Source organism: Triticum aestivum, chromosome 4B (genome assembly GCF_018294505.1).
Source record: "Triticum aestivum cultivar Chinese Spring chromosome 4B, IWGSC CS RefSeq v2.1, whole genome shotgun sequence".
Lineage (NCBI taxonomy): Eukaryota > Viridiplantae > Streptophyta > Magnoliopsida > Poales > Poaceae > Triticum > Triticum aestivum.
Window position 1 is genome coordinate 58,722,090 of NC_057804.1, and position 27,384 is coordinate 58,749,473.

Here is a 27,384-nt window from a genome sequence, read left to right on the forward strand (position 1 = left end):
TGACCCGCCGCCCGAAGTTCGCCGCCACCTCGTTTTCCGCGCAGTTTTTTTAGAAAACCGATGGGTATTCCGTCGGTTTTATTTTCGGTTTTTTTAGTTTTGGTTTTGTTATTAGATCGGTTTTATTCGGTTTAGTTTAATTAGCGAGCGTTCGCTCGTTCGTTCGTTTTAACGAACATGTTCATCGTTTAGATCTGGAGAACGAACGTTCGTACGTTAACCCGTTCGTCATTTTTCTTTTTCTCGGATTTTCCGCGGTTATTTTCTGATCGTGATTTCTGATCCGATTTTAGTTTTAGTGTAACTTTTCGCTCGTTTATCAGAATCAGGCGATTCAAGCGCCTGGAGTTTCGTCTCGAAACTCTCTATCCGTTTAATCAACTTGAACAAGTTTTTGCTACTGTAAAAATTGACTTAGATCCAGATTAGTAGAATGAAGTTGTTTTTCTTCGCCGTTCGACTTTCGTATCTTCGTTCGATTTGATTCTTTTTGCAAACCGGAGTTCTTAAGTTGGACTTTGTGGTTAGATCTCTTATTTGATTTTTACCTGTGCATTAGATGAGTACTTATTGTATGCTTGTTTGTTTGTCTGCAATAGAATACCCGGACTGCGCCGCATGTTACTTCGAATCTCTAGGTTTCGCGGATCATCAGCAAGGCAAGTAACACTTTGATCATACCTCTTTTACTACCCAGTTTTATTGCATTAGATCAATCCTCAAACATTGCATGATTAGGATCTAATTAAACTGTGGGATGGGAAGTAGCTGAGGTAGTACCTATTACCTATTTTACTATCAAACCTTTGGGAGTTACTTCTACGTTTGCTTATTATGCCATGCTATGCTAGTAGACGTGGATTGGGTGAGTGATATCCATGAGAGATGTGAGTTTTGTTAATTTAATGGTTTATCTAAGGTGGCAACTTAAATACACATCTGGGTGGATTGAGGCACCTGGGTTTCCAGGACTTGGCTGTTTCTTTTTGGACTGCCACCCAGGCTCAAAGGGATCATGAGATTGTTCATGCTAGAAACTTACGTGTGCAGCCACAAGCCATTATGGGCTCCGGCATAGTTGATTAAGTCATGTGAACTCTTATAGGGTAGACTAGCAGATGTAGGGGAAAGTAGGTGTATCGGTCTATCCATCGTAAGGTGCTAGCGCTTCTGAAAGACTATGTCTCGGTCATCCGTTTCTCAAACACCATGTAGTGTGAGAAATCCAACGGAGACGATCGAGTCTTGTGGGGAAAAGTGCGCAAACCTCTGCAGAGTGTACAAACTAATCATGATTAGCCGTGTCCCCGGTTATGGACATTTTGTGTATCTAGTACTTGGATATCCTGTGAATCTCATCATGTTACTCTAAATTAATGATTGTTGGGTTTTAATAATGATTACTTTAATTGGGATTGAGGATGCTGTCAACCATTCTCAATGTTTAACAACTACCATGATAGTTAAATTAAATTTATTCCTTTGCAGTAGGGAAAAATTGGCTTTACGCAAAACAGTAACCATAGAGCTTTCCACTAGCCAAATATGCATGTAGTATAGCTTATTCTTTCATTACTCTCTATGTGTTACATTGCCAGCATATTCCATGTGCTGACCCATTTTCGGGCTGCAACGTTCATGTTGCAGACTTTTCAGACGACGAGTAAGGTGCCTTTAGGTCGTAGTCCTATACTCAGTGATGCCGTTGGAGTTGATGGACTCACTTATCTTCCAAGCCTTCCGTTGTTATCGTTATTAGATGGCCTTATTCCATATTTATTGTAATAAGCTCTCTTTGGAGACATTCGATGTAATAAGTGTGTGATTGCTACTCTATTATAAATCCTTCAAGTATTGTGCGTGTCAGCATTACTGATCCAGGGATGACACTGATGCACAGAGATCAGACTGTCTGAGGTCTGGTCGCTACAAAGATGGTATCAGAGCACACGCTGACTGTAGGACACGACCACTAAGCAAAAGCCCTAGAATGCTACTCTCTTCCCATTTCTGACTCCTCATCTTTTCTATTCTTTAGGATGGCGGATGCAAGGAACAAGTTCATGCAACCGGATGAAGATACACCCTTTGGACGACACCTAAAGGAAGTCACCAAGTACTTGAAGATCGGAGTACCAAGCTTCACCGAAACCTACAACGCCACTTTACCTGAAGAGGAGCGCTGGATGATTCAAGTTCAAATTCTAGGAAGGACGTTCATGCCCGTCACTGAGACCATAGAGTTTTCCTTTGATGCACCACCTGGAGCCTAGGAAAGAGCATGGCAGCCCACATTACCATGGGACGTATTGGAGAAGTTTATCACAAGGAACTTAAGGATACTATCTACCAGATTTGTGGGCGCCGAGATGAGCAATGGGAGATGATCAGCACCCGGAAGGACCGCTCAATTGCAGCTTTCATCCAGGAGTTGAACCAGCGCATTCAACGCCAGGAGAACCAAATGTGCGCAGGGATGATGGATCTGAAGAAGGCCATGGTCAAAATCACGGAACTGGAGGAATAACTCAAGTCTACACGTGATGGGTACGAGGAGGAAATAGCAACACTAGTTGAGAAGAGTGATGATCTGAAGAAGAAGCTGAAAGTCTTTATGGGATTTCCTGCGACAGAAGGAGAAGATGAAGATTTCACATGCCCAGAGAACTACATCATCATTGACGACGCCGACTCGGACCCAGATGATAGTGATGATGATTATGTTGATGAAGCTGGAGCGGATATCATGGAGTCTTCAACGGAGCAGTTTTTCTAGTCGACTATCATAACAGTAGTAGTGTTCCACCATGTATCTAGTATAGTTCACACACCTTTTTGCGATAGTTCTAGACCAATTGTATGCCCTTGTTTGATTGAATGAAGTGATTTTGTGTGTATTTGCCTCATGAGCATTTGGGTAGTGTTTTCTCTTTAGACCTCATTCTATTCTTAATTCTCATCTTTTCTAAAACCCTCAGATGCCTCCGAGACGTGACAATGGATTTCCACCGGAGCTCACCCAGTTGATCCAGCAGCAGAATGCATTGATGCAGATACTAGTCCAGAATCAGAATCAGGGGAACAACAACAACAACAATCCACCACCGCCACCACCTGTTGATCACTTAACCCGTTTTCTTAGGCTGAATCCGCCGGTGTTCTCCAGTAGCACCGAGCCGATAGTAGCAGATGATTGGCTCCGCAAGACAGGGAGGGAGTTGACCACTGCAGGTTGCACAGACGCGGAGAAGGTGCGATTTGCCGCACACCAGCTTGATGGCCCCGCAGCAGCATGGTGGGAGAATTTTACAGCCACTTACCCTGTAGACACTTTCACATGGGATCAGTTTCAGCAGGCGTTCCGTACTGCCCATGTTTCAGCAGGAGCTATGGCCATGAAGAAGCGTGAGTTTCGCAACTTGCGCCAAGGAGGACGGACAGTTGGCCAGTATGTGGATGACTTTAGTAAACTAGCACGTTATGCCCCAGATGACGTTGCTACGGATGCAGCTAAGCAGGAGATGTTTCTGGAAGGGCTAAATGATGAGTTGAGCATGCAGTTGATGGTAGGAAATTTCAACAACCACCAGGAGTTGGTAGATCGTGCTCTTATGATTGAAGGGAAGCAGCAGCAGATTGAAAACCGCAAGCGGAAGTATGGACAGGGGAAGTACAATTCTGGAGCTCAACAGAAGCCCCGTCTTACCCCTAAACCGGGAGTTCATTTTCAGCATACCCATGGAGGAGGTAGCTCGCACAACCATAATGGCCCCAAAAATGGTAATGGGAATGGAGGAAGCAACGGCCAGAACCGTACCACCTTAGCAACCCCATCCAAGAGAGACCTAAGCCAAATCACCTGTTATAAGTGTTCAAAGACTGGACATTATGCCAATGAATGTCCTGAAGGCCAGAATGGCAATGGAAGCTCTAGAAAGAAGCCGAACCCTTTCAACAGGGGACAGGTGAACCACGTTAACGTGGAGGAGGTTGAAGCTCAGCCTGATGCAGTAATAGGTAAGTTTTTGGTTAAGTCATTTACTTCACTCGTTCATTTTGATACTGGTGCATCACATTCATACATATCGAGGGGATTTGTGGATAAGTATAGCCTGCCCACTAGAGTTCTAAAAAACCCCATGTTAGTAACCTCACCAGGAGCAGAGTATATGGCCAGTCGAGGATGTTTTCAAGTTTCGCTGGGAATAGGCAAGCATGTTTTCCCCTCAGATTTAATCGTTTTGGAATCTCAAGGTTTGGATGTAATTCTGGGTATGGATTGGCTATCAATGTATGGAGGAAACATTGATTGCGCTAGTAAGTCGATTCTGCTTACTACCCCAGAAGGGAAAAGGATAAAGTATGTATCCAGGCATGAGCTGAGGAGGATGCACGTAAATTCCTTATCAGGAGTTGTGCAGGAGGAAGTACCAGTGGTGAAGGATTTTCCTGATGTATTCCCGGAAGAGTTGCCAGGCATGCCACTAGATAGAGACATCGAGTTTTTGATTGAACTTTTGGTAGGCACAGGGCCGATATCCAAGAGACCATATAGGATGCCAGCAAAGGATTTGGAGGAGATTAAGAGTCAGATTAAGGAGTTACCTGATAAAGGTTATATTCGCCCAAGTTCTTCGCCTTGGGGATCACCAGTACTTCTAGTAGAGAAGAAGGATGGATCCTTGAGGATGGTTGTTGATTATCGAGGATTGAATGCCGTAACCATCAAGAATAAGTACCCACTGCCGATGATCAATGATCTGTTTGACCGCTTGCAAGGAGCAAAGGTGCTTTCCAAGATTGATTTGCGATCAGGATATCATCAGTTGAAGATTCGAGAGCAGGATATACCTAAGACGGCTTTTACCACCAGGTATGGGCTATACGAGTACACCGTTATGTCATTTGGTTTGACTAACGCACCTGCCTATTTCATGAACATGATGAACAAAGTATTTATGGAGTTCCTGGATAAGTTCGTCGTAGTGTTCATTGATGATATTTTGGTTTATTCAAAGAATGAAGAGGAGCATAAAGAACATTTGCCATTAGTACTTGAGAAGCTCAGGGAGCATCAGTTATATGCCAAGTTTAGTAAATGTGAGTTTTGGTTGAAGGAAGTGGGATTTCTTGGACACGTTATATCTGGAGAAGGAATAGCGGTTGACCCCACTAAGGTTATCATTGTGACCAATTGGGAAGCACCAACAACAGTTTGAGAGATCCGGAGTTTTCTTGGATTCATGGGATACTACCGGAGATTTATCGAGAACTTCTCGAAGATTGTGAAGCCTATGACAGAATTGCTGAAGAAGGATACTAAGTTTATATGGACTGAAGAGTGTGAGGCTAGTTTCCAGGAATTGAAGAAGCGTTTGGTCACCTCACCAGTGTTGATTTTGCCAGACCAGACCAAGGATTATGAGGTATATTGCGACGCTTCACGTTGAGGACTTGGAGCAGTGCTTATGCAGGAGGGAAGAGTTGTTTCGTATGCTTCACGACAACTGAAACCCCACGAATTGAATTATGCCACGCATGATTTGGAGTTGGCAGCCGTAGTGCATGCATTGAAAACATGGAGACATTTCCTTATTGGAAACCATTGTGAGGTGTACACGGATCACAAGAGTTTGAAGTACATTTTCACGCAGAAGGAGTTAAACCTCAGACAAAGGAGATGGTTGGAGCTCATCAAGGATTATGATATGAGATTGCATTACCATCCTGGAAAGGCTAATGTGGTAGCTGACGCATTAAGCCGTAAGAGCCATGTCAATACACTAATGACGGGAGAGTTGCCAAAGGAGTTAGCCAAGGATCTTCGTGAACTATGTTTAGAAATTGTTCCGAGGGGCTATGTAACAGCATTGGAGATTCAGTCAACTTTGATGGATAGAATTAGAGAAGCTCAGAAGAATGACAAGGAGATTGCCTCTATAAAAGAGAAAATGAGCGAAGGAAAGGCTAAAGGTTTTCGTGAGGATGAACACGATACCCTATGGTTTGAAGACCGTGTATATGTTCCCAATGACCCGGAGATCAGGAAGTTGATTCTGCAAGAAGCACATGATTCACCGTATTCGATTCACCCAGGAAATGCCAAGATGTATTTGGATTTGAAGGATACATTCTGGTGGACCGGAATGAAGAAAGACATTGCAGAGTACGTAGCAGTTTGCGATGTATGTCAAAGAGTAAAAGCAGAGCATCAAAAGCCAGCAGGATTGCTACAGCCATTGCCGATACCCGACTGGAAGTGGGATAAGTTAGGCATGGATTTTATCACGGGATTACCAAGGACTCGTTCCGGCTATGGCTCAATTTGGGTTGAAGTTGATTGGTTGACGAAGGTAGCACATTTCATCCCAGTAAAGACCACTTACACCAGTGCTAAGTTGGCCAAGATATACATGACCAGGATCGTCTGTTTGCATGGAGTTCCGAGGAGTATCGTATCAGATAGAGGAACCCAGTTTACCTCAAAGTTCTGGAAGCAGTTGCATGAGACTTTGGGTACCAGGCTAGAGTTCAGTACAACTTTTCATCCACAGACAGATGGACAGATCGGGAGAGTCAATCAAATTTTGGAGGATATGCTGAGAGCTTGTGCGCTAGATTATGGATCAAGTTGGGATGACAATTTGTCATATGCAGAGTTTTCTTACAACAACAGCTATCAAACCAGTTTGAAAACGGCCCCTTTCAAAGCCTTGTACGGAAGGAGGTGCAGGACACCGTTGTCGTGGGACGATGTTGGAGACCGCCAGTTGTTTGGACCTGATTTGATTAAGGAGTCTGAACAGAAGGTGAAGTTGATTCGCGATAGGCTCAAGGTAGCCCAGTCCAGGCAGAAGAGCTACGTAGATTCTAAACGCAAGGAGACAGTCTATGAAGTCGGAGACCAAGTTTACCTTCGAGTATCACCACTTCAGGGAATTAAGCATTTTGGAGTCAAAGGAAAGTTAGTGCCCCGATTTGTAGGACCATACCGAGTTTTGGAGCGTATGGGAGAAGTGGCCTACAAGTTGGAATTACCCGAAGAATTGTTAGGAGTTCATGATGTATTTCACGTTTCTCGGTTGAAGAAGTGTCACGCGGAGATGGCTGACATACCGTTGAGAGACAAAGTGCCGTTGGAAACAATTCAGTTGGATAACAATTTGACCTATGAGGAGAAACCAGTTAAGATTCTCGAGTTTGCCAGCAGAGTCACCCGCAACAAGGTTATCAAGTTCTGTAAGGTTCAGTGGAGCCACCACTTGGAGGACGAAGCCACTTGGGAACGAGAGGAAGATTTTCTCAAGGACCACCCTCACCTATTTTCTAGCCAACCCGAATCTCGAGGGCAAGATTCATCTTAAGGGGATAGGTTTGTAACATCCCAAAATTTTCAATTTGGAATGTTACACATTAGATCATCAATGCATATCATATTTTATTTGCTTTTGGTTTTGATCCTAGAAATTCTACGCAACTCAAGGACCCACGGAGAGAGTTGGGGATTTCGTTATTTTCATATTTGAGTTTTCTCAAATTTTGGGACTAGGATCATTTGATTTTATTTATTTTATCATCAATTATTTCTATTACAAAAATATGAGAGAGGTAATAAAATGACTTTCCCAAAATAAAGAAATATTGAGGATTTAATAATAAAATCAAATAAGATTTTATTTCAGAGTTTTTCGATATTTTATTTGAATTTAGGAAAAATATGCGTTTTTCAAAATTGCATTTAGGCCCCAAATAAATGTTCACTTTGTCGGGCTTGATTTTAGAACTCCGGGAAAATTTATTTCGGGATTTTTGGAGTCTGTTTAGTATTTCTTTTTATTTCTTTTCTGAGCGTAATAATTAAAAAAACGAACCGACTTCGGGCCGTACCCGAGCGGGACACCGCCCGGGGGCAGCCTTTAAATAGCCGCCGCCCGAGCCGCCCCAGCCCAACATCCCCGCCGCCAGCCCAACCGCGCCTAACCCTAACCCTAGCCGTCGCCGCCGCCGCCGGATGCCGCCGCCGCCGCGACCTGCCGCCCGAGGTTCGCCGCCGCCTCGTTTCCCACGCAGTTTTTTTTAGAAAACCGATCGGTTTTCCGTCGGTTTTATTTTCGGTTTTTTTAGTTTCGATTTTGTTATTAGATCGGTTTTATTCGGTTTAGTTTAATTAGCGAGCGTTCGCTCGTTCGTTCGTTTTAACGAACGTGTTCATCATTTAGATCTGGAGAACGAACGTTCGTTCGTTAACCCGTTCGACGTTTTTCTTTTTCTCGGATTTTCCGTGGTTATTTTCTGATCGCGATTTCTGATCCGATTTTAGTTTTAGTATAACTTTTCGCTCGTTTATCAGAATCAGGCGATTCAAGCGCCTGGAGTTTCATCTCGAAACTATCTATCCGTTTAATTAACTTGAACAAGTCTTTGCTACTGTAAAAATTGACTTAGATCCAGATTAGTAGAACGAAGTTGTTTTTCTTCGCCGTTCGACTTTCGTATCTTCGTTCGATTTGATTCTTTTTGCAAACCGGAGTTCTTAAGTTGGACTTTCTGGTTAGATCTCTTATTTGAGTTTTACCTGTGCATTAGATGAGTACTTATTGTATGCTTGTTTGTTTGTGTGTGGTAGAATACCTCGAGTGCGCTGCCTGTTACTTCGAATCTCTAGGTTTCGCGGATCATCAGCAAGGCAAGTAACACTTTGATCATACCTATTTTACTACCCAGTTTTATTGCATTAGATCAATCCTCAAACATTGCATGATTAGGATCTAATTAAACTGTGGGATGGGAAGTAGCTGAGGTAGTACCTATTACCTGTTTTACTATCAAACCTTTGGGAGTTACTTCTACATTTGCTTATTATGCCATCCTATGCTAGTAGACGTGGATTGGGTGAGTGATATCCATGACAAATGTGAGTTTTGTTAATTTAATGGTTTATCTAAGGTGGCAACTTAAATACACATCTGGGTGGATTGAGGCACCTGGGTTTCCAGGACTTGCCTGTTTCTTTTGGGACCGCCACCCAGGCTCAAAGGGATCATGAGATTGTTCATGCTAGAAACTTACGTGTGCAGCCACAAGCCATTATGGGCTCTGGCGTAGTTGATTAAGTCGTGCGAACTCTTATAGGGTAGACTAGCAGATGTAGGGGAAAGTAGGTGTACTGGTCTATCCATCGTAAGGTGCTAGCGCTTCTGAAAGACTATGTCTCGGTCATCCGTTTCTCAAACACCATGTAGTGCGAGAAATCCAACGGAGGTGATCGAGTCTTGTGGGGAAAAGTGCGCAAACCTCTGCAGAGTGTACAAACTAATCATGATTAGCCGTGTCCCCGGTTATGGACGTTTTGAGTATCTAGTACTTGGATATCCTGTGAATCTCATCATGTTACTCTAAATTAATGATTGTTGGGTTTTAATGATGATTACTTTAATTGGGATTGAGGATGATGTCGACCATTCTCAATGTTTAACAACTACCATGATAGTTAAATTAAATTTATTCCTTTGCAGTAGGGGAAAATTGGCTTTATGCAAAACAGTAACCATAGAGCTTTCCACCAGCGAAATATGCATGTAGTATAGCTTATTCTTTCATTACTCTCTATGTGTTACATTGCCAGCATATTCCATGTGCTGACCCATTTTCGGGCTGCAACGTTCATGTTGCAGACTTTTCAGACGACGAGTAAGGTGCCTATAGGTCGTGTTCCTATACTCAGTGATGCCATTGGAGTTGATGGACTCACTTATCTTCCAAGCCTTCCGCTGTTATCGTTAATAGATGGCCTTAAGCCATATTTATTGTAATAAGCTCTCTTTGGAGACATTCGATGTAATAAGTGTGTAATTGCTACTCTGTTATAAATCCTTCAAGTACTGTGCGTGTCAGCATTACTGATCCAGGGATGACACTGATGCACAGAGATCAGACTGTCTGAGGTCTGGTCACTACACAGAGTAGGTCACGTTTTCTGTCATGCATGTACATCCATGATGATTTTATGACAGAATCAAGATAGTCATACATGTGCTGTCGTAGAATGTTCCATGACATTATCAAAATTATCATCACGGAAGTGTCCACTTCCATGACGATAAATCACGCGTCATAGAATTGCTTTCGTCAAGGGTGACCGACACGTGGCATCCACCATAATGGAACGTCGTTAAGCTATCGGGTCGGGTTTTGGATCCGATAACCCGTTAACAGCCCCGACCAATGGGGATTTTCCACGTGTAAAATCATCATTGGCTGGAGGAAACACGTGTCAGCTCATCGCTGGGACAGATGTTATCCACTCATTGGATAGAAGGCGCCTATGATACGTCGACACATGGCACGACCCAACAGAGGCCCATTCTTGTGAAAAGGCCGACCTGTTTGACTTGGTCAAAAGGTGGCGGGCCGACCCATAGAAAGCCTGTTAACGGCCTGTTCACATATAGCCCATTTACAACCAGCTAACTCAAGGCATGTTACGCCCTATTCGAATTAGGCCCAGTAGCGTCATCTGGGCCATCCAATATGATTCCAGCCCGTTTTCACTTCTGGCCCATGTATGGCCCATGACGTCTTTCGGCCCATATGAGGCCTTATGTAACTCTTGTCCTATTAACGGCCCGTGGTGAAATTGGCCCGTAACGAACAGTGTATCACTTTACACCCATTAACGGCCCATGGTGAAACTGGCCCGTAAAGAATAGTGTATCACTTTATACCCATTAACGGCCCGTTATTCCGTTGGGCCGTTTCCAGCCCATGTTATCTTTCAGCCTTCTCAGAGCCCATTTATTCTTGGGCTCATTTCCAGCATTCGTTTACTTACGGCCCGTTACTGTCATTTTCTGCTTGTGGGCCAAATTCAGCCCATGGTTACAGTCGGCCCGTTTGTGGTCTGTTAATACGTTGGGCCGTTTTCATAGCGTTATCAAATACGGCCTATTAACGATGGCCCGTTATGGTCGGCCCATGAACGGACGATTCCAACTCTAGCTCGTTTACGGCTAGAATGCGGTCTGTTTGGCCATTGTTTGGCCAATCGATCATACGGCCCGTATAAGGCCCATTGATGATACGGCACGTAGAAGGCCCATTGTTTCTACGGCCCGTAGAAGGCCCACTATTTCTACGGCCCGTAGAAGGCCCACTGTTTCTACAGCCCGTAGAAGGCCCACTGTTTCTACAGCCCGTAGGAGGCCTAGTGTCACTACAGTAAATATTAGCACATTGTTATTGTGGCCTAGTTTTAAAAAATAGGTTATTGCAGCCACTAGCAAACCGCGGAAAAAGAACTGCACTGACTACAAGCAAACAAATAAACAAGACAACAAGGAAATAAATAAGCAAGCAACTTACACTAGGCTATCACGGCTATTACACATATTACATCCACTGGGCATCAAAGTTCGCCACCAGTGCAAATAGAGGGAACACAGCAACATATAAACGCCGCAGCAAAACAAGTCTAGAACTGAAACCACTTTAGAAGAGCTCAAGAAAAAATATCCTGGGTACCTATAATGTTGGCAAGATGCTTAGCAAGCTTATTAACTTTCTCTTGTTTGACGCTTAAGTCCTCTAGCACTTGCCGTTGCACCAGAAAGTATGCATCTGAATTCTGCAGGGACTTCCTCAGTCCTTCAGCTTCCTGTCGCATAACATTTGATCGATGTCTTTCAACTAGAAGTTGAGACTCAAGAAGCCGAACTAATTCAGGCAACGAGTTCGAAGAGCTGGTGCCAGCAGTGGTAGCCAGTAACTCGAACACTACATCAAGACAGGACTTTGGGGTTGTCTCAGTGTCTTCAATATAGTTTTTATCAGCTTTCTTGGAGACCAACAGGGATGTCTCACGATCTTGAACCTTATCTACATTACTTCCTTTACCATTGCATAACAAGGTACTCTTTTCCAATATTTTATCCGTGTTCTAAAAGAGAAACAAACAAACACATCTCAGGTTTACAATGTAGTAAATGAAACTCATTTTGGTAAACCAGTTCAGTAGTAAGGTGGACAGGATAATAGCATGAAACAAACATATATCTATGTAGTACGGTCACTGTATGGTCTATATCATTCTAGTTTATGTTGCCAAATCAAGATAGATACAGTTCAAATCATATCTATTTAAGACAAAGCAGCATAGACAGAATATAAGTGTGGGAAATTACACAGCAATAACAACACTTGTAATGTGCATGGCATGAGAACATAACTCTTTATTCAATTGAAACTGAAATCAACATAGAGCAAGTTACAACAGCAAACAGCCAAACACGTTGAAGAAACAGGTTTAAAACATACCTGTTGCGCCATTGGAGTTTCAATTGCATCCTTCAAATTTTAAATTAGTTGGTATCAGTAAATACAGTGATGCAAGAGCAAAGTAGTATGAACCATAGCTACGGAACCTGACCTGAGAACAATTCTTCTTCTGCTTTAAGCGTTGACTTAGGTTTTGGAGTGGTGGTCCTCGTGATTTGGGCACTGCAGTTGCCTTACTAATTGCTCGTGTTTGGGTGCTCTATGGTGGAGACGGTGTTGTGTCAACGGGAACTGGGTGTCTATCTACTGGGGTTGGGGTTAGAAGGGGTGTAGCTGGTTCTCTGTCCAACTGGGTAGGGGTACAATCTGCATGAGTGTGGGTTATGTGTGGTGGGGCCGGTTCTTGGGCAAATACAACCGTGGTTCTATCTACATCGACAGGTAGCATGATCTTTTCTAAAGACTGTGTTTTTACTCCCACGGATATTGCCATCACTTCCTCCAATTGAAATGGCTGATAAAAAAGAAAAGTAATTGAATGTACGGACATTGTAAGATAGACAGGTGCAATGGATAGTAGGGAAGAAAACAGTGCATGAAATAATTCACATTTATGTTGTCTAAGCAAACAGAATAGCAGGACATAATTTCACATATATGTTGGCTAATCAAACGGGATAGCATGACACAATTTCACATGTATTATGGCTAACTAAACAGGATAGAATGACATACTTCAAAATATGATGACTATGTAAACAGGATGACATGATATAACTATACAATGTGTCTATTAAAGTGGTTGGCATGCCATAAATCACAAACATGCCATCGATGGAAACATGATGGCATGATATAATTCACGGATAGAATGACATAATTTAAAATATGATGACTATGTAAAGAGGATGAGATGATATAACTATATTATGTCTTTAGAAAATGGGTTAGCATGCCATAATTCAGATACATGATGTCTATGTAAACATCATGGCTTGACATAATTCAAATATATGATTTATATACTAAGGAAGTGAGCAGAGGGCAATCGCATATATTATGTGTCAACTAAGGAGATGGCATTCAACATTGTGTATATGATGTAAAAACTAAGCATTACAACATATGCATTATATGAGTAATATAACCCTGCCAAGTTTGAGCATACACCTCAGGGGGATAATAGGACTGGTCATCTGCCTCTGAATCCTCCTCTGAGGAGCTATCTGTAACCAGCAAGATATCTGCTTCAGCAGGTAGCATTGTCTGCTCTGAAGACCTTGTTTTCACTCCAGATTTCTCCATCACCAATTCAAATGGCTGATGCACAGGAAGAGCAGTTGAATATACAAACATTGTCGACAAAAGTAATGAGAAATACAAAAAAAGGACGGCATGATATAATTCACATATATGACACTTGCCTAAACAGCATGGCACTGCATAATTCACATACATAATGCCTTGCAACAAGATAACATTGCATAATTCACATATATAATGTCTTGTAACAAGATGGCATTGCATAATTCACATATATGGTAATTAGACACTAAACAGGTGGCATTCACACAAAGCATGTCTAAACTAAGCAAATGGCATAGCAATGCAAGATACCATAGGCACGATATGAGCAACATAACCCTGCCAAGTTAGGGCATGCACCTCGGGGGGAAATATGACTGGTCATCTGTCTCTGAATCCTCCTCTGAGGAGCTATCGGTAACTAGCAACACATGCGCTTCGTCAGATAGCATTGTCTGCTCTGAAGACCTTGTTTCCACTCCAGATTTTTCCATGACCATGCCGAATGGCTGATGCACAGGAAGAGTAATTGAATGTACTAAAATTGTTGACAAATTTAATATGTAATAAAAAAATGATGGCATGATATAATTCACATATAAGATGACTGGCTATCTAGGGTGGCATTGCAAAATTCACATATATGATGCTTGGCTAGACAAGATGGCATTGCATGATTCACATATACGATAAAGAAACTAAACAGATGGCATTGACACAAAGCATGTCTAAACTAAGCAGATGACATCTTTAATGTATATAGTAAGCAATGCAAGGCACCATATGCATGATATTACCAACATCAGCATGCCAAGTTAGAGCGAAGACCTCATGGGGTAACTAGGAGTGGTCTTCTCCTTCTGAATCCCCCTCAGAATAGTTATCTTTCTCTTGATTACGATCCGAAATGGGTGGAGGGGGTCTGCCTTTGCGCCCACCATGGAATGACGCCTGCATGAAATTTATTGCCACGCAAGGCTCGTCTCTTTTGCTCTACATGATTAGTTCCATTGTGTACAATAACTGGCATGCACAGGAATAAAACATAGTGAGATTATGTAAGGAGTGCATGCACAAATCCAGATTGATGGTAGCAAACTGTGGATAGACCCAAAACCAATGATAGCAGGCAGATAATAGCTTTAGTTAAAAAATACAGATAATCGCTCCTTTAATGTTTGTTTGCACCCAACATGAAACTCATAGTAGACACCGGAGATTAACCAGATAGTAGACAGATAGTACTGATTGCTGCCCCAATATGTACCCCACAACCATTTAAAAACTCAAGTTTCAGCATTAGTTTGGACCTGACTCAGAGTCTAATAGGTGAACACGATGATAATGTAGCCTATCATCATATTAAGCGACGCATAACGTAAGGAGGCATGGAAGAGTGTGACCTCTCTTGCGGACCCGTGTAGTCCTCAAGGTCATCTACTCAGTTGACGATGGTAATGCAATTGTCGTGGCTCCCGGCGGCGGGGAAGAAGATCTGAGGCGGCGAAAGACAGTCTGGAGAGCGGATCCCTGCTGTGGTAAACCCTTCCGTCGTTGGAGCAGCTGAGCTAGGGTGGAACATAGCGCCACAGGAGCAGGACAAACCACACAAGGTTTTCTTTAACACATATCTGTAACAGAAGTAATTGAGTAAGGGCTTGTTTGAATTTGAGGATTCTAACAATGCAGGGATAAGAAATAGACAGGAATAGGATAGGAATGCAGGTGCAAAATAAAGAATTTAAAAACACAGAATTTCTGCCAATCTGGGTGTTTGATTCACAATAATTGGAAGATCATAGGATGCAAAAAAGGATGGTGAGATTAAGTCAAACCACAAGAAAATGTACGGTTATAATGCTATTATGCTGCACTCTCTTAGTCTTGTGCTTGATGAATAGGAATATGAAAAGGAGGAGAAGTGGAAATTAGAATTCCTACGGTTTTTCTTTCAAGGAGACACTAAAGGAACAAATCCTACAGTTTTCCTTTGCTCCATTCCTTTGCACCAAATTCATGAAAAGTAGTACCATAGGAAACTTTCTAATTCCTATGTTTTTCACTCACTTTTCCTTTCAAGCACTGCCGATTCTAGTAGGCAGGCTTGAGCAAGGAAAATCCTACACTAAAAAAATGTTTTTGTGCTACTTCTATTACTTTGGACCCAAGCCACTGCCATACTAGCTCAACTACCAGGCCCATCGACAAATGCACAGCTCAAACGAGTAGAGATAAATAATGATGGCGTTCAAGAGAGTCCATCACGGATAGCTAAGTTGTCTGGTACCTCAGTGCTTGTCATATAGTAGGATAAAATAATCGTATTTCCCGTTACTACGAGTGCTCAGTGGACAATATATATAACATGTAGAGTAAAAAAGAGATGCAACAAGTGTACAACCTCTTTGGCGAAGCCATGTCGATCTCAGCATGATTGGGTTGGCCGGTGAGGATGCTCCGGCTGACTTGGCTATCGGAGGAGGGGAAGAAGATCTTAGGCGTCTGGAGATGGAGCCCGAGGTACTGCTCCGCTGTGATGGAGGGTTTCGTTGTTGGAGCAACTCCGGTGAGTTGTACGACGCCGAGGCTGAAGCAGGACAAGAGAGACAATGAACAACATTAACCTGAGTGGAATTCTAATAGCATCTCCAATACATGACGTAAAATACATAACCACAAAGTTCTAGATGTAAAATACATCAGCCGCTCATCTCTGAACTTAACTGTCGAAACTGAATTTAACTGCCAAAACTGAACTTAACTGTCGAAACTGAACTTAACTGTCAAAACTGAATTTTGTTGTCGTAACAGAATTTTGCTGTCGAAACTGAACGCACTAGTAAGGTGAGGCTACACGTCGGTCGACTGACTTTTTCATCTCTGGTCAGTCAATTTTGCAGTTGTTGGATATGAAATCAAGGGCCTGCGGTTCATCTTCAACCTCCACCCCTCTGAGCCGCCAGCCACCACCGGCCAAACAGCAGCCCCCCGCCGCCCGCGGCTGGCGGTGTGCCGCCCCGCCCGCCCCGAAAACACTCCCCACCGCCGCCCCGGCCATCCCTCTAGGCCCCCCTGTGCCGAGATTTTTCTCCGGCGATCCCCACGCCACCGCCCCGCCAACGCCCCACCACTGCTGGTGACCACCGCCCCCACCCTGAACCATAAGATAGATAGTGGGGTACCTCTCCAGCAAGCCCCCCTCCCTGCTGCGGCTGGTTCTTCCTTCACCCCGGCGAGCCCCCCCCCCCCCAACACCCTTAAAATCGACTGACCCAAAAGTCGATTCAGTCGATTGAAGTGTAGCTAAATCGGAGCAGCATCGCAAGCAAGAGCAAGAGCGAGAGCAGCAGCAAGAGCAAGAGCAATAGCAAGAGCAAACCAGGCAGGGGACCGAGAGCAAGAGCAGAGCAGCAGCGCGAGCGAGAGCTAAGGCATCAGCAGCTCCTACTGATGTGGACATCGCCGCCGAGGGAGCGACGCCGTGGAGGAAGTGGTCGGCGATGCCGCCGTGGATGGAGCCGCGCCATGTCGGCTTGGGACCGAGCGCCGGCAACATCGTGAGATCGAATCAAGAAGAAAATGTGGCAATTAGTGTACAACCTCTTTGGTGGCGCCGATTAGGCCGCAGCTTCATCCGAGGAAACGGTGATGATGATGCTCTTCCGGTGGTGCAGGTGAAGACGGCGGTGTGGGAATGGAGGTGGCGTGAAAGACGAGGGTAACATCGGGGCAGCTCCTTGGAGGTGGAGGACGGGGTGGCTGAACCGGCGGGACGACGAGATCGACGACGGATCCTCATCCGGTATGGTGGATGAGGGACATCAAGGTGTTGCTGTGGACGACGTCGTCGGGGAAGAGGCTCCAGCTGGGTAGCGGACGGAGCAGGGTGTGGGGTTTCGTCGCGGGTTTTCGCAGCCTCGGTGTATGAATGGGTGGGTGGATGGGATGGCAGTGGGGAACCATGGCTTAGGGATGCGCTTGTCCGAAATGTGGGGTAAGTTACGAAAGTAGCCCCACCGATTTGAGGCGCTTCTTTCGGTTCAGGGGTACCATGGGCATTTCGCATGTCGGGATTTCACAGGAGGTGGGAGTTTTTGTGCGTGTTGTAATTTCGGAATAGCAAGGCGCGGGTTGAGATGGAGGGAGTTTTCAGAGCACGACGAGACAAAGATATATCTTAAATATTTCGGGCTAACAAGGCGCGGGTTGAAGAGGCGGAGTTTCGCAGCATGATAGATAGAGATGCTAGCTTGAATATTCGGCATAACAAGGCGCAGCTTGAAATTTCGGAAGAACAAGCTTAACGTGTACCCAAAAAAAGACAATTTGCACCTCAACACGCGCAACACACACACACACACACACACACAAACACCATTTAGACTAGAGTAAGGTATATGTGCATTGCACGCATGAGATTTGGCAACCAAATTATGAATAAATACCACATTATAGCATGTAAGCTTTGAGTCATATATATAGGGGTATAGATATAGATATGTGATGCGAAAGCCGCCCATCATCTCCAACTAGAATAGTGTGTCCATGCACGGATGCGACGTGGCCAAATGATGTCTGCCATCGGTATCTCAAATTCAAATTAGTCTGACCTTGTTCAATGTGTATACATTACAACATGCTTGTTTCCAAACCACACCGCGCAGATCTCCGTTATATTCATGCATGCATGGGTTTCAAACATCAGGATCTCTTATTCAAATATTTGAATTCAACTTTACATTGATTATGACATCACCTAGTCTTTTACGCCCACACAGTCGTCTTCTCCTTATAATCGTACCACTAACTTTGTTTCGTGCATGCATGCACACACACTACCAGTTGGCATTATCCATTGCACACATGTAATCTTTTTCTTCAGGTTGGTCTCCCATGAAGGCACACACCCACACACATCCCCCTCTCCATCATATCGGGCATTCTTTATCTCTCATGCGTGCATGCGCAACAATCGATGTTCCTCTATGTATGTGTGTGTATAGCTAGGTCTTTCATAGTTTTCCACACAAACCGATCAATTGATATATCCAGTGAGGTCTCACCCTCTTTCCCACGTCCACATCGATCAATTTATACCTCTCTATATAGGATTAACATATATATCCAATACACCCACATTAATTATATATCCAACGTCCCCCTCTCATCATCCATGCCTTCCGCTTCATCTCTCAGACGCGTGCACAATGGCGAAGACAGGGGCAGTAAGGGCCCTGCACCCCCCCCCTAACATCACTATATATCGAGGCTAATATGAATGTGATCATTAGACAATTGCTGCTAAAAATGGTTTAAGTTCATGAATTGACCCTCCTCATAAAGGATTATCAATGCTTGGCCCCCTAGCTCATTTATTTTTCATGGCTCCGACACTGCGTGCAACAGCACGTTCTCGCCCCCTCTCTCTAAATATCGATCTCGCACTTGTGCATTCCTTCATAGACTCCCTCCACTTGGCCCCTCGCACCATCTTCTAGCATCTTTGTAGAATATGTAGGAGCCAATATGGGCATCCATGTTCCGCTATTGGTTATTGACCGGAGAGGTGTCTCGGTCATGTCTACATAGTTCTCAAACCCGTAGGGTCCGCACACTTAATGTTCGTTGACGATATAGTGTTTATATGAGTTATATGTTTTGGTGAACGACTGTTGTTCGGAGTCCCGGATAAGATCAAGGACATGATGAGGAGTCTCGAAATGGTCTAGAGGTAAAGATTTATATATAGGATGATGGTATTTTGGACACTGGAAGTGTTTCGGGACGTACCAGGAAGGGATCGGGTCACCGGAAGGGGTTCCGGGCACCCCCCCCCCTCCCCCGACAAGTTATGGCCTTATGAGCCAAAGGAGGGGACAGACCAGCCCACAAGGGGGCCGGTGCACCCCCTCCCTTGTTTGGCCAGACCTATGGAAGGAAAAGGGGGAGGGCTAGCCCCTCATGCCTTTCCCTCTCATGGGAGAAAGGAAAGGGGGGCACCACCCTCCCCTACCTTTCCCCGCACTCCAAATAAGGAAAGGGGGCTCGGCTTGGGAGGGACCCCAAGTAGGATTCCTCCTACTTGGGCACCTCCTATGGCTGCTCCTCCCTCCCTCCCACCTATATATATGTGGGAGGGGGCACCTAGCACACAACACCACGATTCCCTAGCCGTGTGCAGCGCCCCTCTCCCTCTAGTTTGTCCCTTGGTCATATTTTAGTAGTGCTTAGGCAAAGCCCTCCAGAGATAACTTCACCATCACTGTTATCATGCCGTCGTGCTGCCGGAACTCGTCTACTACTTCGCCTGTCTTGCTAGATCAAGAAGGCGAGAACGTCACTGAGCTGAACGTGTGCATAACTCGGAGGTGTCGTGTGTTCGGTACTTGATTGGTTGGAGCGTGAAGAAGTTCGACTACATCAACTGTGTTACTAAACGTTTCCGCTTACGGTCTACAAGGGTATGTAGACTCACTCCCCCTTTCATGGTTATGCATCTCCATGGATGTGTGCGTAGAAATTTTTTGTTTTCCATGCAACGTTTCCCAACAACTATTAATCCACACATCGACAGCTATCCACCATGCATCTAGTGTATTAAGTTCATGGAAAATGGAGTAATGGAATAAGAATGATGACATGATGTAGACAATATCTATTCATGTAGGAATAGACCCCATATTTTTACCCTTAATGGCAACAATACATGTGTGCCATGTCTCCTTCTGTCACTGAGATGGAGCACCGCAAGATCGAATCCATCAAAAAGCACCTCTTCCCATTGCAAGAAAAAACAATCTAGTTGGACAAACCAAACCAAAGTTTCAGAGAAGAAATACGAGGCTATAAATATCATGCATAAAAGAGTTCAACAAAGACTCAAATAATATTCATGGATAGATCTGATCATAAACTCACAATTCATCGGATCCCAACAAACACATCACAAAAATTCATTACATCAAATAGATCTCCAAGAACATCGAGGAGAACATTGTATTGAAGAACAAAAGAGAGAAGAAGCCATCTAGTTACTACCTGCGGACCTGTAGGTCTGTGGTAAACTACTCACGCATCATCGGAGGGGCAAGGGTGATGACGAAGAACCCCTCCGTGATCGTTGACCCCTCCGGTAGCTGGAATTTTGTTTTGTCGACTCTCGTAGGGTCTTTGGGATTTTAGAGTATTTATAGAGGTGAAGGTCGGTGGAGAGGCCTCTCATGGGCTCCACTACCCACCAGGGCGCGCCTGGGGCCTTTAGGGCGCCCTGGTGCCTTGTGGGCCCCATGGGTCTCCTCTGGTGCACTTCCTTGGCTCCGTGGGTGTCTTCTGTCCAAAAATAATCTCCAAAATATTTCATGGCATTTGCACTTAGTTTGGTATTAATATTCTACAAAGTAAAAAACAAGCAGAAAACATGTCAATAGGTTAGTCCCAAAAAATGATATGAAGTTGCTAGTAAATGAGTATAAAACATCCAAGAATGATACTTCAATAGCATGGAACAATCAAAATTTATAGATATGTTGGAGACGTATCAGCATCCCCAAGCTTAATTCCTGCTCGTCCTCCAGTAGGTAAATGATAAAAACAGAATTTTGATGTGGAATGCTACCCATCATAATTATCACATATTCTTCTCTTTTGTAGCATGGACATTTGGACTTTGGATGATTCAAAGTAATAGTCTATAATTTGACATGAAGACCTCAATACTCAAGCATAACAACAAGCAACCATGTCTTTCAAAATATCAACACTAAAGAAAGGTATCGCTAGCCCATTATGCTCAATCATTGATCCATTCATGAAACACACTCAAATATTAGCTACATCAAATGCACAAGTATGATAATAGTGCTCCCTAGTTGGTGCTTTATAAGAGAAGATGGAGACTCAATAAAACTAAAAATTGCATAAAACTAAATAGATAGGCCCATCGCAGAGGGAAGCGGAGATTTATAGAGGTGCCATAGCTCAAAGCTTAAATTTAGAGATAAAATTGTTTTGAGAGACATGCTTTTCCCGTCAACGAAAACAACCAAGAATTACCAATACTTTCCATGCTAGCTACATCATAGGTGGTTCCCAAACATAAAATAAAGTTTATTCCTTTTTCCATCATTCTTTCACAATCATGGCTAGCCGTATCCACTGGTGCCTTCCATACCAACACTTTCCAAGGAATTTAATATTGACAACATAAAGTAGATTTCTTTTTCAATTCAGGACTAGGCATCCCTATTACCGGCCACACTCTCATGCAATGACAAGTGAATAAACACTCATCTTGAGAATAACACATCTAGCATGGAAAAATATTGGCCACCCCCTGCCGCTTCATGAGCAGTACGGGCACACAAAAAGGAAATTCATTTTGAAATTTAGAGTTGGCACATACAAATTTACCTGGAATGACATGGAAATACCGCATATAGGTAGGTATGGTGGACTCATTTGGCACAACTTGGTTTAGGATTTTGGATGCACAAGCAGTATTCCCGCTTATTACAAGGGAAGGCTAGCAAATAGATTGAGAAGCAACCAACCAAGAAACAAAAATGATCATAAACAAGCATTAAACATAACTTACACCGAATAATGCACCACAAGTAGGATGTAACTTCATTGCATAACTAATGAATTTCATGCTTGCATATGGAATCACAAACCTTAACACCAATATTCTTACTAAAGCATAGTTACTCACCAACATGACTCACATATTACTATCTCCATATCGCAAAACTATTGTAAGGAATCAAGTTTTAATATCCAATGATCTTCATGATAGTTTTTATTATTCCTCTTGAATATCTATCACTTTGGGACTAGTTTCATATATTACCATTGCTTATAACAAGCTCTCAAAAAATTTAAGTGAAGAACAAGAGCATAAATATTTATTTAAAATCTTCATCTCTCAAAATAATATAAGTGAAGCATGAGATGATATTTCTTGAAAATTCTAATAACTCTCAAAATAATCTAAGTGAAGCATGAGAGCATTTCTTCAAAATTTAAACAACCACCGTGCTCAAAAAGATATAAGTGAAGCACTAGAGCAATTCCATATCTCAAAATTTTAAGTGAAGCACATAGAGCAATTCTAACAAATCATGGCATCATTATGGATCTCTCAAATAGGTATGTCCAGCAAGGATGATTGTGAAAAACTATAAAGGAAACAAGAAAAGACCCATATAATACAAGACGCTCCAAGAAAAACTCATGATATGTAACAAATAAAAATATAGCTCCAAGTAAAATTATCGATCATCATAGAAGAAAGAGGGGATGGCATCCCCAAGCTTAGTTGCTTCGTTCTCCTTGAATATTACCTTGGGGTGCCATGGGCATCCCCAAGCTTATGCTCTTTTCACTCCTTATTCCTTCATCCATGGTGATCTCACCCAAAACTTGAAAACTTCAATCACACAAAACTTAACAAAAACCTTCATTGGATGTGTTAGTTCAATAAAGAAAATCACCACTTTAAGTACTATTGCAAACACATTCATATTTTATTATTGCATTATACCTACTATATTCTAACATTAACATGGCTTATACCCCCGATACAATCCATAGATTCATCAAAATAAGCACACAATGCAACGAAAACAGAATCTGTCAAAACCAGAATAGTTTGTAGTAATCTAAACTTTGACCATACTTCTGTAACTACAAAAATTATGACAAGTTAGGACAATGTAGGCAATTTCTATATCACTCTTCTGGAAAAAGCTCAGAATTTTATCACACATCTGTGATTTTTAACAATTCTGCTACTAGGCGCAAAAGTTTATGTTTTCCAACAAGATCAAATCAACTATCACTCAACATGATCCTAAAGGCTTTACTTGGCACAAACACTAATTAAAACATAAAAACACAATCATAACAGTAGCATAATTGTGTCAACACACAAAAACAGAAATAGAAAGAGAACAAAATTATTTTATTCATTGGGTTGCCTCACAACAAGCGATATCGTTTTATGCCCCTAGCTAGGCATAATGCATAGATTCAAGTATTGCCATCATTAGTTTTTGCTTCATAGGTTTCCCTCATGATGGATTCATATGGTGTCTTAATTCTAGTTCTAGGAAAGTGTTCCATACCCTTTCTTAATGGAAATTAAAATTTAATATTCCATTCTTTCATATCAATCACGACACATATAGTTCATAAAAATGGCCTACCAAGTATTATAGGACAAGACTGATTGCAATCAATATCAAGAACAATAAAATCTATGGGCACATAGTTCCTATTTGCAAGAATAAGATCATCATTAATTCTTTCCAAAGTCTTTTTAATAGTAGAATCCGACAAGTGCAAATTAAGAGAACACTCTTCAATATTGGTAAAACCAAGCACATAGAGATTTCGGAATTGTGGAAACACTAGCACCCAAATCACGTAAATCATGTCTCTCATAATTTTTAATCTTGACTTTAACGGTGAGTTCCATTCATCATATAATTTTCTAGGAATTGAAATATCTAATTCTAGGTTTTTCTTCTAAAGCTTTCATCATTGCTTCTACAATATGTTCAATAAAAGCTTTATTTTGTTCATAAGCATTGGGTGCATTTATCATGGACTGCAACAAAGAAATACATTCAATCATAGAGAAATTATCATAATTGAAGTCTTTGTAATCCAAAAGAGCGGCACTTCACTAGTTAAAGTTTTTACCTCTCCAAACCCACTTTTATCAAATTTTTCAACAAGATTTTCACCCTCCAATTTATGTGGATGCCTTCTAGCTAAAGTTCCCTCTTCTTAAGTCCCTTATCATCAAGTTTAATATTACTAAACAAGTAATCCATAGAATAAACACCAATCATTTTAAGATCTTCATCATTATGTTGGGAGCAATCGGGCGAAAATGCTCTTTCTAAAAATTCTCTTTTAGCTCTGAGCATAGCAATTATTTTCCTACTTTCATCCAAGGAAACATATAAAGCTTTAATTGATTCATCAATATCAAATTTGGGTGGAAATTTTTTAATCTTGAGATTTTCTACATCATGAGTAATTCTGTCAATGCTTCTAGACATATCATCAAAATTATTCATTTTTTCTTCTATCGTACTGTTGAAAACTTTTTGCACATTGATAAATTATTTAATATTACTCTCAAGATCAAAGGGCGCCCTATTATTATTACAATAATTACCATAGGAATTTCCATAATTATTAGAGGAATTTCCAGGAAAAGGCCTAGAATTAAAATTACCTCTATAAGCATTGTTATTAAAATTATTTCGCGAGACAAAATTCACATCTAAAAGATCGCTATTTTTCTCAATCAAAGTGGACAAAGGCACATCATTAAGATCAATATGAGCATTTTTACTAGCAACCAATTTCATAAGATCATCAACTTTTTCACTCAAGGTACTAATTTCTTCAACAAAATTAACTTTTTTTACTAGTAGGAGCTCTTTCAGTATGCCATTGTGAATAATTAGCCATAATATTGTCAAGCAATTTAGTAGGTTCACCCAAAGTAATTTCCATAAAAGTACCACCCGCAGGGGAATCTAAAAGATTTGTAGAAACAAAGTTCAATATCACATTTTTTTGTATAATCATCCATAGGACGATTTAAACCATGAGTAGGACAATTTCTTAGCATTAATTTCATTCTATCCCAAGATTGTGCAACATGTTCATGCTCAAGTTGATTAAAATTGATGATTTGATTTCCAAGGGAAATAATTTTTGCGGGAGGAAAATACTTAGTAATAAAGCATCTTTGCACTTATCCCAAGAATCAATACTATTTCGTGGCAAAGATGAAAACCAAATTTTTGCACGATCTCGCAAAGAAAAAGGGAATGATTGTAATTTTACAATATCATTGTCCACATATTTTTCTTTTGCATATCACATAATTCTACAAAAGTGTTTAGATGGGACGTGACATCCTCATTAGGATTACCAGAAAATTGCTCTTTCATAACAAGATTCAACAAAGAAACATTAATATCATAAGACTCCGCACTAGCGGTGGGAGGAGCAATCAGAGTACTAATAAAATCATTATTATTTGGTATGTTTCCCTCTTTTCCATGCACACAAACAACAAATATTTGCAACCCAGCGTGTAAGAGGGATTGTCAATCCCTCCTCGGTATTGAGATAGATTAAATTGTATGATATTGGATAAATAGATTTAGCAAAAACACAAAATAAAATAAGTAAAGAAAAAGTGCAGCAAGGTATTTTTGGATTAATAGATCTGAAAATAATACGATAGGAAATAGACCCGGGGGCCATAGATTTCACTAGAGGCTTCTCTCGAGAAAATAGCATACGATGGGTAGACAAATTACTGTTGGGCAATTGACAGAACAACAAATAATTTTGACATCCAAAGCAATGATCATGTATATAGGCATCACGTCCAAGATTAGTAGACCAACTCTGCCTGCATCTACTACTATTACTCCACATATCGATCGCTATGCCGCATGCATCTACTGTATTAAGTTCATGGAAAAATGGAGTAATGTAGAACGATGACATGATGTAGACAAGATCTATTCATGTAGGAATAGACCCCATGTTTTATCCTTAATGGAAACAATACGTGCAAGTTATGTCTCCTTCTGTCACTGAGATTGAGCACTGCAAGATCGAACCCATCACAAAGCACTTCTTCCCATTGCAAGAAAAAACAATCTAATTGGCCAAACCAAACCAAAGTTTCGGAGAAGAAATACGAGGCTATAAAGATCATGCATAAAAGAGTTCAACAAAGACTCAAATAATATTCATGGATAGATCTGACCATAAACTTACAACTTATCAGATCCCAACAAACTCACCGCAAAAAGTCATTACATCAAATAGATCTTCAAGAAATCTAGGGGAACATTGTATTGAAGATCAAAAAGAGAGAAGAACCATTTAGCTAATACCTATGGACCCGTAGGTCTATGGAAAACTACTCATGCATCATCGGAGGGGCAAGGGTGATGATGAAGAACCCATCCGTGATCGTTGACCCCTCTGGCAGAGTGCCAAAAAAAGGCCTCTAGATTGGATCTCGTGGTTCTGGAACTTGCGGTAGCTCGAATTGTGTTTCGTCTATTCTCCAAGGGTTTTTGGTATTTTAGCATATTTATAGAGGCAAAGGTCGGTGGAGAAGCCTCCCGTGGGCTCCACTACCCACGAGGGTGCGCTTGGAGCCTCTGGCGCGTCCTGGTGCCTACTGGGCCCCACGGCCCTCCTCTGGTGCACTTCCTTGGCTCCCTGGGTGTTTTCTATCCAGAAAAAATCTCCAAAAAGTTTTGTGGCATTTGGACTTCGTTTGGTATTGATATTCTGCAAAGTAAAAACAAGCAGAAAATAGCAACTGGCACAGGACACTATATCAATAGGTTAGTCCCAAAAAATGATATGAAGTTTCTAGTAAATGAGTATAAATCATCCTAGAATGATACTTTAATAGCATGGAACAATAAAAAATTATAGATACGTTGGAGACGTATCAGTCCTGCAAGGAACATACATGGATATCCATAAACATATAGTGAAATTCACATATTAACATGTCCATGAATGCATTGAATACCTTGTTCCTTGTCTTACCAACAAGAGGGTTTGTGACTCCATGGACTAGTGTAAGATGTTGAAGTTGGTTGCACAAGTTCTCGCCAAAGATTATGAGAGTGAAGTTTGCTGGAGAAGTCACCCTCAAGAACTCTCTAGTTCTTCTTCTTTGGGAGCCACATCAGCTTGATGGGAATCCTTGGAGTTGTGGTTGAACTTGATGAAGTAGAGCTT